Source organism: Canis lupus, chromosome 1, assembly GCF_011100685.1.
Source record: "Canis lupus familiaris isolate Mischka breed German Shepherd chromosome 1, alternate assembly UU_Cfam_GSD_1.0, whole genome shotgun sequence".
Taxonomy (NCBI): domain Eukaryota; kingdom Metazoa; phylum Chordata; class Mammalia; order Carnivora; family Canidae; genus Canis; species Canis lupus.
In genome coordinates, this window is record NC_049222.1 from 100483330 (window position 1) to 100502447 (window position 19118).

Below are 19118 nucleotides of genomic sequence, written 5' to 3' on the forward strand. Positions count from 1 at the left end.
AGCGGTTTGGCGCCTGCCTTTGGCCCAGGGAGCGATCCTGGAGACCCGGGATCGAATCCCACATCAGGCTCCTGGTGCATGGAGCCTGCTTCTCCCTCTGCCTATGTCTCTGCCTCTCTCTCTCTCTGTGACTATCATAAATAAATAAAAATAAAAAAAATCAAAAATATAAACCAGCGGCACCTGGGTAGTCTATCAGTTAGGCATCTGCCTTCCTCTCAGGTCATGTTCCCAGGGTCGTGGGATCTAGCCCAGCATCAGGCTCCCTGCTCAGTGGAGAGCCTGCTTCTCGCTCTCCCTCTGCCACTCCCCTTGCTTGTGCTCTCAATCTGTTAAACAGATAAATAAAATATTTTTAAAAACCAAAAAAAAAAAAACCCCAAAATGTAAACCAGATAGTGTCATTTTCCTACTTAAACTTAACCAATGGTTACTCCTAAATATTTATAATTTGGGGGCACCTGGGTCACTCAGTCAGTTGGGTGTCTGCCTTCAGCTCAGGTCATGATTGGGCTCTCTGTTCAGTGGGAAGTCTGCTTCTCCCTCTCCCTCTGTCCCTTCCCTGCCTGTACTCTCCAATTCTCTCTCTCAAACAAAATATTTTTTAAAATATTTATAATTTTTTCTAGAGTATCTCCTTCCAATATGATGATAGATGCATACAGGTAATACCACATCTGGCATGGAAGAGGGACTTAGGATGCCTGGGTGGCTCAGCAGTTAAGCGCCTGCCTTCAGCTCAGGGCGTGATCCTGGAGTGCCGGGATCGAGTCCACGTTGGGCTTCCTGCATGGAGCCTGCTTCTCCCTCTGCCTGTGTCTCTGCCTCTCCCTCTCTGTGTCTCTCATGAATAAATAAATAAAATATTTGAAAAACAAAGACTATTTGTTGACCAACTGTCTGAGGTCACTTGTACCCCTCACCATTTCACTTTTGACTGGTATGTGGATGACTTCCAAGTTGAGATAATTAACCCCCGACTTCTAAATTTCCAAATTTTGTGATCATATGTTTGCTGAAGATCTTTTCTACACAGCATGCCATGAATTTCTAATGATGTAAATCAGATCATGTCACTCTCCATGGTAACCCCACCCCAAGTGGCTTCCCATTGCATTCAGAAGGAAGCTCAAATCCCTAATTAGTGTTCACAAGGCTGGCACATCTGAGCTTCATTGCATCTGACCCTCGTCCTGCTCTCACCCCCTCACCTATCCATTCTGTCCTCATTGCCTGCCATCAGTTTCTTGATTGCACCAAATTCTTCCCACCTCCCACCTTCCCACCTTCACTAGTACTTCTCTTGCCAAAATGCTCTTCCCCAGCTCGTTATATACTGGCTGCTTTTCATGCCTAAGAGGTCAGATTAAAGTTGACCTGTTCAAATAGGCCTTCTTGAGCTGTGTAGTGAGCTCAATAATCATCCCCAAAGATGTCTGTGTACTAATCTCCAGAACCTGAGAACATGTTACCTCACATGGCCTAAGGGATTTTGCAGTTGTGATTAAGTCAAGGATCTTGAGATGAAGAGTTTATCTTGGATCATGTGGGTGGGCCCAGTGTAATCACAAGGGTCCTCAAAAGTGTAAGAAGCATGCAGGAGAATCAGAATCAGGAGTTTTGGTGATAGAATCAGAGGTTGGAGTGAGTTAGGGTCATGAAGTACACAATGTGAGTGGTTTCTAGAAGCTGGACAAGGCAAGAAAATAGATTCTCCCCCAGAGTCTGTAGGAAGAATACTAACTCATTTTAGTCCTCTGACCTCTAGGACTATAAGATAATAAATTTGTATTATTTTAAACCACTAGGTTAGTGGTAATCTGTTATGGAAGCAATAGGAAACTAATACAGTCCATATGGGGATGCCTGGGTGGCTCAGCAGTTAAGCGCCTGCCTTCAGCTCAGGGCGTGATCCTGGAGTAACGGGATCGAGTCCACGTTGGGCTTCCTGCATGGAGCCTGCTTCTCCCTCTGCCTATGTCTCTGCCTCTCTGTCTCTCATGAATAAATAAATAAATAAATAAATAAATAAATAAATAAATAAAATCTTTAAAAATAATAATACAGTCCATATGATCTAGAGTACCTTCTCTTTTGTTCCCTCATATTTTCTTGTTCTTTTCACATGCCATGCTTATGATGTGTGGTGATGACTTGTATACATGAAGATTTTCCAAAGAAAATGCAGCCCCTAGCACAACAGCTGCCCGACATTCAGTAGGAAATGATTAGTGTTGGCAAATGAACAGAGGCGATGGAGTTAAAAAGAACCATGAGGGAAGAGTCTGGACCCTAGTACTTCATACTTGGATAACGAAAGCATTCTTAATCTTCTCTCTTTAGTCATTGCCCTATGACTCACCTTGATACCAGAGTAATCTTCCTATGCCCCAGTAACATCATATTCAGGATGCTGTATGGTCCCAGTGGTCCTGAACTCTAATCCCTCCAGCATGGTAACCTGAATTCATTGGCAGTCATGGGGCTTCCACTTTTCTCCTTACTGAATTACTTGGGTGTCCAACTGAGAGACATTGAATTGCATATAGCCTATAGTCCTTAAGGAAGATTCATCCAATGACACTTGCAGCATGTAGCCCTCAAGGAATCTTGTGTGGAGGAGGTACAGCATGGAGATGTCAGGTCAGGGGTAAAATGTAGCCAAAAATGCCAAGGCAGGAATGACTCTGGGCAAGAAAGAAGCCTGGCCTGGAAACTTCAGGGAGCACAGATGACACCATGAGGGTGTGATCAGGAAAATCCAGACCATGGAAACTTTACAGTCTGACAGACCATGTTTCACAACAGATCAAGTAGAAGGAAAATAAACAGATGCTGTGTTGTAGGCAGCTTCCAAGATGGCCTCTAGTGATTCCCCACTCCTGGAACTCACACTGTCCTGTGGTTCCCTTGTCCCATGCTGTGCCAAGATTGGTCTGTATGACTCATAGAATGTGGCAGAAGTGATGGTATATCCCTTCCAAGAGTAGATTATAAGAGACACGTGGCTTTAGTCTTTATTGTTTCTCTCTCTTCTCATTCTGGAGGAAGCCAGATGCCATGTTATAAGGAAACTCAACTAGCCATGTAGAAAGGCTTAAGGTACAAGGATCTGAGGCTTCTTGCCAACAACAACAAAAACAAACTTGTAAATATATCTTCTATTACGGTTAAACTTTATATGACCACAGTCCCAGACAATATCTTGATTACAGCCTCATGAGAGACCCTGAGGAAGAACCATCCAGTTAAGCTGATCCTAAATTCTTGACCCACAGAAACTGTGAGGGTATCAAATATTTGTTGTTTTAAGCTAGGAGTCAGCAAACTACAGCCTCCAGGACTAATCTTGTTGGCTATCTTTTTTTGTTTTGGTTTGGTTTTGGATGACTCACAAACAGAATAATTTTCATACTTGTAAATGGTTAAAAAAATCAAAAGAAGAATTATATTGTATGACATGTTAAAATTATATGAAATTAAAATTTTGCTGTCCATAGAGTTTTATGGGAATACAGCCATGTCCATTCATTACTTATTTCCTATAACAAAAACAGTATTGAGTAGTTGCAACAGAGACCATGTGGCCCACCAAATCTAAAATATTTACCCTCTGGCTCTTTATAGAAAAGGCTTGCTACTCTTGTTTTAAGCCACTGTATTTTGGGGTAATTTTTGTATGGCAGTGGATAATTAATGTACACTATGTCTCATTGTCCCTGACTTTGGACTAAGGCATGAGACTTTTTCTGGCAAAAAATGGGTTAGCAGCTATGATGTGAGTAAAGGTGTAGAATGTGCTAATGTGTCTGGACTTCCCCTCTTATGCTTCTGCATTGCAATAACAAGAACAAGACTTGGCTAACACACTTGTCTAAGGAGGATGGGAGACAAAGGGAGCAGATCTGCTCCTCATGAAGCCTGAAGGCCAGCTCAGCTAAACCCCGCCTAGGTCAGCAAACCCCACATTGACCTGTAGGTGTATGTGCCAGAACAAATGACTATTTTAAGCCACTGCATTTTAAGGGCAGTTTGTTGCACAATTGTCTTATGATAATAACTGACCAATACATATTTCCAGTTACCGATGGGTTTTGGTCAAAACAAATAGTCGGGTGCCTGGGTGGCTCAGTGGATGAACATCTGCCTTTGGTCATGATTCTGGGGTCCTAGGTTGGAGTCCTGCATTGGGGTCCCTGCATGGAACCTGCTTCTCCTTTTGCCTGTGTCTCTGCCTCTCTCTCTGCGTCTCTCGTGAATGAATAAATAAAATCTTAAAAAAAAAACAAAAAAACAAAACAGAAATAGTCATTTTTTTAAAAGATTGTGAATGGGGGGCATTGCCTGAAAAAGTAAATGTGAGACAGACAATTATTATTTTTTTAAACATTTTATTTATTTATTCATGAGAAACACAGGGAGAGAGAGAGGCAGAGAAGCAGGCTCCATGCAGGGAGCCTGATGCGGGACTCGATCCCAGGATTCCAGGATCACGCCCTGGGCTGAAGGCAGGCGCTAAACCGCCGAGCCACCCAGGGATCCCTGAGACAGACAATTAGTCCCTTCAGGCCATCCTCAGGGAGGCCCTTGGGCAATTTCCTTCCTATTTCACTCTTTCTACTAAACATTTGAAAATGAATTTTAATGAAGAATATTAAGAAGATTAAACTATTTTTTTAAAGATTTTATTTATTCATCCATGAAAGACACACAGAGAGAGGCAGAGACATAGGCAGAGGGAGAAGCAGGCTCCTTGTAGAGAGCCTGATGTGGGACTTGATCCCAGGACCCTTGGATCATGATCTGAGCCAAAGGCAGACGCTTAACCACTGAGCCACCCAGGCATCCCTAAACTATTTTTTTTTAAAGATTTTATTTATTTATTCATGAGAGACACACACAGAGAGATAGAGAGAGGCAGAGACCCAGAGGGAGAAGCAGGCTCCACGCAGGAAGGCCAATGTGGGACTCAATCCCAGGACCCCAGGATCATGCCCTGGGCCAAAGGCAGATGCTCAACTGCTAAGCCACCCAGGTGCCCCCCTAAACTATTTTTTTAAAGATTGTATTTATTTGTTTGACAGAGAGAGAGTGAGCACAAGTGAGGGGAGCAGGAAAGGGAGAGGCAGGCACCCTGCTGAGCAGGGAGCCCACACGGGCTTGATCCCAGGATGCTGGGATCATGACCTGAGCCGAAAGCAGACGCCTAACCAACTGAGTCACCCAGGCACTCCCGAAGATTAAACTATTTCTAATTGATAGTTTTTTTAAATTTTAAATCCTGTAAGCTAATTACATGATACCGAAGTCAAAAATGAAGAACAATGTATACAATGTCTACCTCTTATCCCCATCCTTTCCACCCTGGTTACTTTACTACCTGTAGATAAATAATTTTTCATTAGTATTTGGTTTATTCTTCCATTGTTATTTATATGTCTATTTATGAATAAATATATAATATATATACAAACATAGACATACATGTATATCACCCATATATATGCCTCCTTTCTAATCCCACAAGGAATTGCCTTGCAAATCATTAGCGAAATATGGGAACATGTAATTCTCCTTTAGCAAAGGCAGGAAAAAATGGGGACCAACAGTTCAATTGATTGTTTTTCAGTCAATAAATTCATTAAGCATCTAGTATGTTCCAGGTATTGGTAAAGACCTAAAGAGGTGAAGGAACAAGCTGGGTAGATATTTGGTAGAAAGGTGTTCCAGGCAAGGCGTACAACATGTGCAAAGCCCCTGAGGTAGGAGCATATTGTGCATGTGAGAGCACCAAGGAGAGAGCCCATGTGGCTGGAACTGATTGAGGAAGAGGGAATGGAATGGACAATGAGCAGGGCAACAGGGCAACAGAGGCTGACCTGGTCAGACCTTTCAGGCTGTGGTATGGACTTTTGCCCTGAAGGAGTTAGAAACCTGTGAAAGAGGGACACCTGGGTGGCTCAGCAGTTGAGCATCTGCCTTCAGCCCAGGGCGTGATCCTGGAGACCCAGATGGAGTCCCACATTGGGCTCCCTGAATGGAGCCTGCTTCTCTCTCTGCCTATGTCTCTGCCTCTCTCTCTCTCTCTCTCTCTCTCTCTCTCTCTCTCTGCGTCTCATGAATAAATACATAAAATCTTAAAAAAAAAAAAAAAAAAGAAAGAAAAAATAAACCTGTGAAACTTTTAAGCAAAGGAGGGAGGTGCCATAGAACTCTCTAGCTGCTGTAGGGAAATAGACTTGGGGATAAGGATAGAAGCAGAGAGGTTGGTGACATCACTGTGATAGATGCTGGCAGCCAGACAGGAAGTGAAAGCAGGCTACATTCTGGATAGATTTGAGCATGATGCTGTCAGGACCTGCTCCCCAATCACATGTAGGATATTAATTAAGAGAGTGTGGATACCAATAAGGTTTCAGCCTATACCAGGGGAAGAACAGAAATGCTGGTGACCAGCACAGGCCAAGCTGTGAGAGGGGCTGGGAATGGGGGAAGCACCAGTGTTTGGTTTGGGGCCTATAAGATGTTCATCAGACTTTCAAGTGGGGTGTCCAGGAATTAAGCGACTGTTTTACTCTGGAGTTCAGGGAAGAATCTGAGCTGAAATTATACACTTAGGGGTCATAGAAAGCAATAGTAAATCTGAAGAAATGAGGTGCTGAATAGAAGGAGGAGTAGAGAGGAGAGTGCTATTAGCAGAGAACCTAGTGTGAAGAGCAACACAGTAGGGGCAGATTGTGACTTCCTTTCCCCGACTCTTTCCCTTTGGCTATCATGGGCTTCTTCTTTCATCAAAAATAGAAAATTATATTGTATGGCTGCATTGGTCCAAATATTAATATAATCCAGATGGGATTATATTCATTTTTCACTTCTACCATTTTTGTGGACCCTTAAAGTTATCTTGGGCCCTGGATACTGTGCTTTCTGTGCCTGATAGAGAAATCAGGAATTGAAAGAAGATCAGAGGCCACACACACCAATGAGCTAGAACCTGACAAACCTGAGGGGCAGGGCTCAGATCAGGTATGGACTTGTAAACTGAGTGAAGGATTTTATTCTTAAAAAGAAACCAACAGGGATGCCTGGGTGGCTCAACGGTTGAGCATCTGCCTTTGGCTTGAGGCATGATCCCAGATTCCCAGTATCAAGTCCCACATTGAGCTCCTTGCATATAGCCTGCTTCCTCCCCTCTGTGTCTCTGCCTCTCTTTCTGTGTCTCTCATGAATACATAAATAAATAAAATCGTTAAAAAAAAAAAAAAAAGGAACCAACAGCGGAAAAGGTGCCAAGGTTAGAGACTTGGTTAGTTGCTGCCCAAATTCCCCCTCAAGGAGGGGTCTGCTGTTAGCCGTGAGCTCCTTCAGGAGCCAGGGTCATACTCCTGTTCTAGCAGCCCTGGCCACTAAGCAAGTAAGGCCATGGTCCAAAGGCCTGAATGTTTGCACTTAACATGACACTCCTTTAATCAGCAGTCTCTGCCCTGGAGCTTATTGTTGGCAGCTCTATGATCTGACAGTGCCTTCTGCCCTGTCCTGCTTCCTCCCTCTTTTATCCTTTTTCTCTTTTACCAGTGTTATTCCACAACAAACCATTGGAGGCAGGTAGAATAAGGAAGCGTTGGGAAATGGCAGGAGGAACAAAATGGGGAAACTGAGTTTGATGACTCACAGAGTTTTTGGTGATTAAGCAACCTCTTGATACCCCTGTGGTTTCTCAGGGCCACAAGAATCCTGTTGCTGCACAAGCTTACAGCATGCATACACACCAAGACCCATTTAATTTGCAAATGAGGGATCCCTGGGTGGCAAGGCGGTTTGGCGCCTGCCTTTGGCCCAGGGCGCGATCCTGGAGACCCGGGATGGAATCCCACGTCGGGCTCCCGGTGCATGGAGCCTGCTTCTCCCTCTGCCTGTGTCTCTGCCTGTGTCTCTGCCTCTCTCTCTCTCTCTCTCTCTCTCTCTCTCTCTCTCTGTGTTTGTGACTATCATAAATAAATTAACAAATTTTTTTTTAAAAATTGCAAATGACCGAGAATGACCCCTCCACTGGGGGCGCTTGAGGACTCCTAGTAGATCTTGAATATCTATGGCGTGTCCCAAGAGAAAAATCAGACTGCGCCTGTGCATAGTCTAGCATCGAGCATGTAGAGCCATACAGACTTTTTAGAGGTCCCGCTTATTCCCAGAACTCTACATGAATTTTCCACCCCCTTAATAAAACTGCTTATAAAGATCAGATCCCCACATGTACCTAGCGACTCAGATCCTGTATCTGTGACTGCACTCCTCCCGCCCCTTCAGGTGTGTAATTTTACTTTGCAATAAAGCCACTTCTATACTTCAGCAGACTCATCCTTGAATTTGTTCTATGCTAAAATCAAGAACCTGCGGGGATCCCTGGATGGCTCAGCGGTTTAGCTCCTGCCTTCCGCCCAGGGCGTGATCATGGAGTCCCCGGGATTGAGTCCCACATCGGGCTCCCTGCGTGGAGCTTGCTTCTCCCTCTGCCTGTGTCTCTGTTTCCTTCTTTCTGTGTGTCTCTCATGAGTAAATAAGTAAAGTCTTAACAAAAAAAAAGAACCTGCCACTGGCTGGTGGTTAAAGTCTGAGGCGTTGCAACTCCCCTAGTCTCTGGTATCATTTTTGCACTTTTATCTCTGTCTCAGTGTATGATGCTGAACTGCACCACCTTGAAAAGCAAAACAAAAAAGTGTTAAAGGAGGCAGAGGAGCTTCCACGTTAAAGTTCAGACACATCTGTGAGATCAATGGACTCCAGCATAGAAATGAATAAACAATATTGACTAGTCCTCCCTCCAAACTGGGTATTAATGAATCGACATGCAAGAAATGTGCATTATTAAGGACATGCAAGTTAAATCAATGATGTGCTGCAATTTCTAGATTGGATATTGTGGTACACAGAATTCTAAGAACTTTATACCATGATTAGTTTAGTTTGTATGGCAAAGGATGGGATTTTGAAGATGTAATTAAGGTTACAAATTTGTTGATTTAAGCTAATCAAAAGGGAGGTTAATTTGAATCAGCTGGACTTGGTCAGTCTGATTTTTTTTAAGGTTTTTGTTTATTTGACAGAGAAAGAGCACAAACAGGGGAAGCAGCAAGCATAGGGAGAAGCAGGCTACCTGCTAACCAGGGAGAAATCCTAGGGTCATGGGATCTGACCTCAGCCTAAGACAAATGTTTGGGCAGCCCGGTGGCTCAGCGGTTTAGCGCTGCCTTCGGCCCAGGGCATGATCCTGGAGGCCCAAGATCGAGTCCTACGTCAGGTTCCCTGTATGGAGCCTGCTTCTCCCTCTGCCTGTGTCTCTGTCTCTCTCTCTCTGTGTCTCTCGTGAATAAATAAATAAAATCTTTATTAAAACAAAAAAGGGCTGATGCTTAACCAACTGAGCCACCCATGCGCCCCAGTCTGAAGTCTTGAAAAGAGTGTTTAAGACTCTCTGTTGCTAGCTTGGAAGAGGCAAGCTGCTCTGAGCTCTACAGCTACAAGGAAATGTATTCAGTCACAATCTGAATGAGCTTGGGGGACGCCCGGGCAGCTCAGCTGTTGAGCGTCCTTCCTTTGACTCAGGACATGATCCTGGAGTTCTGGGATCAAGTCCCACATCAGGCTCCTGCATGGAGCGTGCTTCTCCTCCCTCTGCCTATGTCTCTGCCTCTGTCTGTATCTCTCATGAATAAATAAAATCTTAAACAAATGAATAAGCTTGGAAGTATACTCTTACCCCGTTGGTGGATGAGAATGCAACCCACTGAAGACAGAGGACCCAGTTAAGCCATGCCAGACTCCTGAACTCATAGGAACTACGAGATAATAAATGCATGTTGTTTTACGGTGTTAAATTTATGGTAGATTATTACATAGCAAGAGAAACAATAGAGGCATGAAAGGGACTATGGAAACAAGTTACAGGTAAAAAACATTGTGTATCTGGAGCACTTTGTTGTTACATGGTTTTTCTCCTACAGAGCAGAACCAGGATATGGCCCACCCCATATACAAGCCAGACTTAAAACATAAGACCCTGGGGATGCCTGGGTGGATCAGTGATTGAGTGTCTCCCTTTGGCTCAGGGTGTGAATCCAGTCCTGGGGTCGAGTCCCACATCGGGCTCCCTGCGAGAAGCCTGCTTCTCCTTCTGTCTGTGTCTCTGCCTCTCTGTGTATCTCATGAATAAATAAATAAAATCTTTAAAAAAACAAACAAAAAAAAAACAAAAACAGAAGACCCTGGCTCCCAAAAGCACCAATGAGTTGCCTGTGTTAACTACCAATATTGATCAATCAGGATGAGGTATTTTTTTTTACCCCTTTCTGTCCTTAGCATATTGGACCTGAGTGGGAACCTTAGTGGATGGAACTTTCTCTATATAAGCAGGGCCTCTCCATGGTTAGGAGGGGTGAGTTTATTCTTTTTAAGATTTTATTAATTTATTCATGAAAGAGAGAGGCAGAGACATAGGCAGGGGGAGAAGCAGGCTCCATGCAGGGATCCCGACATGGGACTCGGTCCTGGGTCTCCAGGGTCATGCCCTGGGCCGAAGGCAGCACGTAAAACCGCCGAGCCACACAGGCTGCCCGAGGAGTGAGTTTAATTCTTGCTTGTTAGTACTGTCTTTCCTCAGCTTGAGCTGTCACCCCCAATATAGCTTTGCCTTTACATTTGATTTGTGGTCCTGCCTCATTTCTATTGTTGGTCCCAAGAATCTGACTCTGGAAACATCTGGTGGTGAGTATACGTGGGATAAGTATGAAGGGAGAGTTCATAATAATATAAAATTACTTAAAATGTTCCTATCATTCTGGCATCTAGGAATTCCGTTTCTAGAAATTCTTCTTAAAAAGGCCTTAGTAATTAAACAATAGTGAATCTGCATTGAGGGTTTAGTGTGTATAGAACACACAGGTACTAGCAATACAGTCCTCACAGAGCTCTCTAATTACTCTGATTTTCAAATGAGGAAGGTGAGTTTTATTTTTTTTAAAGATTTATTTATTTATGAGAGACACACAGAGAGAGAGGCAGAGACATAGGCAGAGGGAGAAGCAGGCTCCTCGCAGGGAGCTCGATGTGGGACTCGATTCTGGATCCCGGGATCACGCCCTGATCCGAAGGTCAATGCTCAACCGCTGAGCCACCCAGGTGTCCCTAAAGGTGAGTTTTGGAGAGTTTAGAGAGTTGAGGTCTTTTTACATCACTCATGAAGCTAGAAAGCATCTGTGTTAACCTGAGGCACAGGCCGTGCCTTTTTGAAACCACTCTTAATCCCATTCGATTATTATCAAAATAAACCCAATGGTGTTTATGTGTATAGTGATAAAACACCTGTTGTTAAACGTTTATTGTCTAATTTAGGGGCAGGGTTAGGTGTGTGCTCCCACAATCTTGCTAAGTTTTCTAAATAATTGAAAATGTTCTAAATAGGATGTTGAGGAAAAGTAAGTCCAATAAATGCAGTATTTTCTAAGGTTCACATATCTTTGGCTGAGGGAGTTACCCCTCATTCGTTTCTAGACAAATTGTCTAAGCCATTGACTTTTCCTTGTATTAAAGAAAATATTCTGGTAAGAACACCTAGGGTGGCAAAAGTAAACTTCAGTCACCAGATAAAGGTCCCTACCGCCCCTACAGGCTGGCTCAGAGCTCCGCGTATAGCCGTTGAGGATGAATCCAGTAGGAACTGCGGGGCTCGGTGCTTGAGGCTGAATTCCGCGGGTGATTTTTCCTTTCACCTGTGGGATCACTTCAGAGCCCTGCGATCTGAATCCTTGACATCCAGGATCTGCTGTCGTCTCCTTCTCTCGCCAGGAGAGGGCGCCGCCGCCACAGCTAACGCGACTTGTAGAAGAAGGTGGTGCGCCGCCTCCCGCGACTTTCTGGGAGTTGTAGGCCGCTGGGAGAACACGCATGCGTGCTGGAGACCCGGAAGCGGGTACGTTGGCGCGGGAAGGGTGGGCTGTTGCCTTTCGAGTGGGGATGACCGAGAACACAGCGTTAACGTTGCTGCTGCTGATGAGGCAGCATGATTAGCGCTCGGGCGGAGTCGGCGGCGGGGCAGCCGGGAGGACCCGGAGCGGGGTCGCAGGTGGCTCCAGTGGGGGCAGGTATCTGCTGCTGGCCATCACTGGGGATCGTCCCCCAGATCCACTGTACGGGCAGGGGCCTTTCTCCTCGTCCAACCCCATCTCCCAGCAAGACCTCCATCCTCTGGAGGAGGAGCCCCACTGGTGGCAGACACCCTCTGGTCCCTGGATATCTGTCCATCTTTCTTCCTACACATACTGCACTACCCTCCCAAAAGGATAACTCAGATAGCTCAGGTCCCGAGAGTCCCGGGGATCCATTGACCTTGACGCTAAAGGACAAGTTCTGAGCCCCGCCCCACTCCCAAAGTACTGTGGTGAGCAGGGAGGGACTGGATTCGCAAAGGAAAAGGCAGATTCCAGTGCACCACACCTATGAAATCTTGCCCTAACCACAAAGGAGGCTTCCCCCCCCTTTTTTAAAAATTTAAAACCAATTAACATACGGTGTATTATTAGTTTCAGTGTATTATTTATTTCTTCAGGTAGAGTTTGGTGATTAGGAAGTGATTACGGTTTTTCTAGACTCTGATTCTTCTCTCTGGAAGAAAACCTATGTCCTCTGGGGTCCCTGGCCTAGCTTCTGGGAGGCCTTTTCTCCATTCTGGAAGAGGGCATCACAAATATAAAATCAAAAAATACTGTGCAGCCTGGGTGGCTCAGCGGTTTAGCGCCGCCTTCCGCCCAGGGCCTGATCCTGGAGACTCAGGATCAAGTCCCATGTCTGGCTCCCTGTATGGAGCCTGCTTCTCCCTCTGCCTGTGTCTCTGCCCCCCCGCCCCCCCCTCCGTCTCTCATGAATAAATAAAATCTTTAAAAAAATAAAAAAATATTAACAGCGCTCCCAGATGCTCCCTTTCTGATTCATTCCAAGTCAATATTAGCTCTCCTCCAAAGGTTCACAAACACTATCCTGATTTCTGTTGCGGTAGATTCCTTTTGCCAGTTTTTGAACTTTGCATAAATGGAGTTCTGAAGTATGTATTCTTTTTTGCCTTCTTTTGCTCAATACTATTTATAAAATTTATCCTTTTTTTTTGTATGTAAGTAGTGGTTTGTTTGGTCCAGTATTACACTGTATGAAAATGCCAAATTCTGTTCATTTTAATGTTGGTAGATTATTTGGTTGATGATGCTTTCGGACTTTTATGAATATTAGTGATAGGGACATTCTGGTATGTAGCTTTGGTTGCATGTCAGGTAGACTCAAACACCATAGCAGAGTTTAAAACTGAGCTGACACTGGCAGGGGTGACTAGGTAGCTCAGTTAGTTAAGCCTCCCAATTTTGGCTCAGGTCATGATCTCAGAGTCCTGGGCTAAGAGTCCCAGGGAGGCCTTCCTGCTCCATCACCACTACTCTACTCCTGCTCTCCCTGTCTCTCTCTTTTTCTCTCTCTCAAAACAACAACAACCCACCCTGAACTGACATTGGAACCACCATCCACAAAAAATGAGGCAGAACTTACAGTCTAAACCTAGCTGGAGGGCAGCCCGGGTGGCTCAGCTGTTTAGCGCCTGCCTTCAGCCCAGGACGTGATCCTGGGAACACGGGATCGGTCCTGCGTTGGGCTCCCTGCATGGGGCCTGCTTCTCCCTCTGCCTGTGTCTCTGCCTCTCTCTCTGTGTGTCTCTCATGAATGAATAAATAAAATCTTAAAAAAAAAAAAAAAGCCTATCTGGGTTTATCACTGATAAAACAAAAATGCAACATTTTCCAGCTGATTTTAAGAAATCCCAGAGTCCCATATCGTAATATTCAAAATTCTCAGGGCACAATCCAAATTATTTGCTATAAAGAGAACCAGGCAAATATGAACAATGATCAACACTTAAAGGAAAGGACCTGGATATAGCAATTACCAAATACTTTATTTTTATTTTTTTAATTTTATTTATTTATTCATGAGAGACACAGAGAGAGAGAGAGCGACAGAGACATAGGCAGAGGGAGAAGCAGGCTCCATGCAGGGAGCCCAATGTGGGACTCAATTCCAGGACTCCAGGAACACGACCTAGGCATGAAGGCAGGCAACAAACTGCTGAGCCACCCAGGCATCCCTACCAAAGACTTTAAAGCAGCTCTCTAACTCTGCTCCATGAGGTAGAGGTAAACAAATGAAATGGAAAGACAGACTTTTCAGTAGGGAATTAAAACTGGAAGTTGAAATTCGACCATATGCAAATTTTGGAACTGAAAAATACCTAAAATAAAGAGTTCACCAAATGGATGAGCTCAGGAGCAGAATAAAATAAGAGAAAATAATTAGCAACATTGAAGATCAGGTTGAAGAATAGGCAGAATGAAACGGTCAAAAATAATGAAAACAGCCTCAGTGACCTATGGGACAATATCAAAATGTCTAAAGTTGTGTCATTAAAGCATCAGGAGAAAGATTGGCTAAGAAAAAAATACTTGAAGAAATAATGACTGCAAACTCCCCAAATTTGGTAAAAGGCACATATTTGCAAAATTAGAAAGTTCAAGTGATGAAGTTTTGGAATATAGGTGAGGTTTGGTGGGGTGAGGTCCGGAATCGATGACCAAGAAAGAATTCTTGAGGTGTCTTTGGTGCAAAATGGTGGTTTTATTAAAACATGGGGACAGGACCCGTGGGCAGGAAGAGCCCTGTAAGGGGTGGCTGATTATATACCCGGGAGTTAGGAGGGGTATGAGAATAGTTGGAAGTTTTCTGGAGGAACATCACACAAACCCCATAGTGGAGGGTTGGGGAAGGAGGGTGCAGAATGTCAGTTTGTGTTTTGTCCTAGCTAGCCTTCTGCACCCCATTAGAACCACTAAAAAAACGCAAAGATGTATAGCTAAAATGCCAATAGATAAATAAGATGCAATGCTACAGAATATTCAAATAATCCAGAGAAGGCAGGAAAGGGGAAACAAAGGAACAAATCATGGAAGAGACCAACAGAAAACAAATAGTAATATTGTAGGCCTTAAATTCAACCTTATCAATAATTACATTAAAAGTGAATGATGTAGGGGTGCCTGGCTGGCTCAGTCTATAGAGCATGTGACTCTTGATCTCAGTGATGAGGGAACAGAGGACTAGCTGAGGGACAAAGCACATTGACAAGTCCTTGAAACAGGGAGAGTGACATTCCTCTACAGACTCAACTACCTCAAAGTTCATACTTTGCTGAGGGCAGAAGGCAATCTTAGCACAACCCCCAGGATCCTGTCAGTCTACTTTAACTTATAAAAATTCCTTTAGAAATTTCCTTTATCTCTAAACCTCCAAGATACGTGTTGGCAGTCATCCTCCAAGCACAATTGCCCACTGATATACATCTGAAGGGTCTCATGACTCAGGTTTTATTAGACGGTAATAAGTGACCTTTTCCCAACAATAGCTAGCCCCCTCAAGGTCCTGGAAACCTTGCTTCCAAAATTCCTTAGAAAGTACATTATCCTCAAACCCCTCCTAACTCCCAGGTGTATAATCAGCCACCCCTCACAGGTCCGGGGCAGCGGCTCTTCCTGCCCATGGGTCCTGTTCCCGGGCTTTAATACAGCCACCGTTTTGCACCAAAGACATCTCAAGAATTCTTTCTTGGTCATCCGCTCTAGACCTCACCAATATTCCAAAACTTAATCAGACATTACATAAAGATATGAAATTTATGAAGAAGACATAACTATCCTAAATATGTATGCACCTGACAATAAAACTCCAAAATAAATGAAGCAAAAACTAGTAGAATTTAAAGAAAACTAGTTCCGTAATTATAGTTGGGGACTTTAATACTCTCTTCTCTGGCAGCCCTGGTGGCACAGCGGTTTAGTGCTGCCTGCAGCCCAGGGTTTGATCTTGGAGACCCTGGATCAAGTCCCATGTTGGGCTCCCTGCGTGGAGCCTACTTCTCCCTCTGCCTGTGCCTCTCTCTCTGTGTCTCTATGAATAAACAAATAAAATCATTAAAAAAAATACTCTTTTCTCTGTAATTAATAGAATAAGTAGTTGGAGATTGATAAGGGTATAGAGGACTCAAACAACACTGCCCACAAACTTCACCTCTCTCTCTGTGTCTCTCATGAATAAATAAATCTTTAAAAAACACAATATAGTCAAGATTTATTATTATTTTTAAAAATGTTTTATTTATTTATTCATGAGACACACACACAGAGAGGCAGAGACATAGACAGAGGGAGAAGCAAGCCCGATGTAGGACTCAATGCTGGGACTCCAGGATCATGCCCTAGGCTAAAGACAGATGCTTAACCTCTGAGCCACCCAGATATCCCAAGAAAGAATTATTAAGATGTTTTCTTTTTTTTAAGATTTTATTTATTTATTCATAGAGATGCAGAGAGAGAGAGAGGCACAGAGACACAGGCAGAGGGAGAAGCAGGCCCCACACAGAGAGCCAGACATGGGACTCGATCCAACGTCTCCAGGATCACGCCCTTGGCTACAGGCGGCTAAACCACTGCGCCACCAGGGCTGCCCTATTAAGATGTTTTCTGGTGCAACTTAGTAAGTTTGTTTAAGTAACACAGGGACAGGATTTGTGGGAAGATCTGTACTTTTGCTGTGTGAAGCTTGGTTATATGCATAGTGATCAAGAGGGAGGGGATGTGCATTCAATATTAGATCATAAATGTCTTCTTTTAATTTCTGCTCATAAACTACTTTTGCAAGGTTTCTCAATGTTTATCAATCAGTTCAATATTAACTATTGGTGTGATGTACAGGCAGTCACGAGACTATTTAGGAATGTAACAACCAGCACTTATTTGATCCTTATTGGAACTATGCAGGCTATAGGTCAGCCTTCTGGTCTAAAGGTGAACATTTTTCTGCTTCCATCCCTCATCAGGACTAGAGTTTTTTTTCCTATATTTTTATTTTAGAAGTAATTTTAATCTTACAAATGTTAATAAACAAAATTCAACCAAGTAGATTTGAACTCTGATTAACTTTATTAAAGGATCCATAAAATGGGCAGCATCCCATCTAGTAAGTAGAGAGGAGCTCAGAAAAAAGGATTATTGCAGGTGAGGTCACCTTCATTTTGAGATCAAAAGGGTCTTACTATATCTTACTAGGTGGATTCCCCTTCCTCTGAGGGATGAAGAGGGCCCAAGTGACAGATTACCTTTTTGGTACTGACCAGAAAATTCCTGACAACAGGTTAGGACTACATGTCTGAGGGAGACAGAGAGTACAGTTAATTTAGGTATTAAGTCCCGGTTTGGTGATGTGGCCTGAGTAATACAATTTTTGGCCTGTGGTTTTCTTTTTCTTTTTTAAAAAGATTTTATTGTTAAATAGTCTCTATACACAGCGGGGCTCAAACTCACAAACTCGAGATCAATCCTCCATCCAATGAGCCAGCCTGGTACCCCTATGGTTTTCTTAACATAGAAAAGCTGGAAAAATAATAGACTTCTGTAGATCTTTCACCAGTTTCCACTAATGTTACCATTTTAGGTAACCATGATATAGTTACCAAAACAAGGAAATTACCAGGGTGCTTGGGATGGCTTTAGTCAGAAAATCATGCAACTCTTGATCTTGGGGTTTTGAGTTCTAGCCCCAAGTTGGGTGTAGAGATTATTTAAAAAACAAAAACAAACAAACAAACAAAAAACTAGGAAACTACCGCTGGTTCACTGTTAACGACTGAAGTACAGACTTTACTTGAATTATTGTTTCCAAATGTCCATTTTTGTTCCAAGATCCCACATTGCATTTATTTGTGGTGTCTCAGTCTTATCTAATGTGTGACAATTCCTTAGTCTTTCCTTGTCTTTCCTGACTTTGACACTTTAGCAGGATACTGGTCTGTTATTTTCTATAATGTTTGTCTGTTTCCCATGATTAGATTGAGATGGTGCATTTTTGACAAGAATTCCAGAAAAGTGATGGTGAGGATGGTGCCTGCTAGGTTTTTCCACTATCAAGCTACTGTTTTCCCCTTTATAATTAAAAAACATATTTGAGACATTCTTTGAGAATCATCTCATCATCCCTTCCCAGGCTCTGCTGGAGGATCCCAGCCTAGTAACCTGGGCCTTAAACGCTGCCTGGTCTATTTTGGGGGTCACATCATCTTCCCCAAAGTTAATGATGGATGATGGAGGTATGAGTATTATTGTTATTGGAATCATTTTATACACATACATACATAAAATTGACAAGCATTTCTTTTCAGAGCGTGTTTCCTAACTGCTTATTACTGATTTTTACGTTTTCCATAATGGATTCACTGATTTTTACTAATAATCTATCTAAAATCCTTACTTAGCTGTCCTTTTTTTTTTAAGATTGAGAGAGAGAGAGAGAGAGAGAGAAGCTCCACGCAGGGAGCCCTATGCGGGACTCGATTCTGGGACTCCAATATCACGTCCCTGACCCAAGTCAGGCGCTACACCGCTGAGCCACCTAGGGATCCCCTAGCTGTCCTATTAATTCAAAATTGTGTAGCTTGTTTCAACTAAGTAATTATATTGTCAACGAATAACGAGGTGTAAATATCTTAAATTTTACGTATTTTTCACAGAAATAATAAATTATGGTATAGAATAATACCATATTTATTTATACCATAAATACATTTATACCATAATACCATATTTAAAATAATTCTAAAGCTATTTAAAGTAATTCAATATGGTATAAATAAAAATGAGGCTGTACAATAATGATGGCGTCGGATTAAAACCAAAGGAGAAAAATTCCTCGTGAGTCCGTATTGATATCAATAAATAATTGGGTGGATAAAGGGGGAATAGAGACAGCTCTTCCGGGCAACGTCCTCCGTCGACCCGCGCGGGTGACGTCAAGGCAGAGTGAGGTGTGGGCGCGGGACATGGACGTCTGAGGCTGGAACCCGCTCCAACCCCCGCCCAGACAGAGGGGCTACACCGCCGCTCAGCCCCAAAAGTCGGGGATCATCGGACCTGTCTGCACCGTCCGCGGCGGGGCGGAGCCCACAGGGACGCACACATCCGGGTCCCGGCGCGCGCACGCGCACCCGC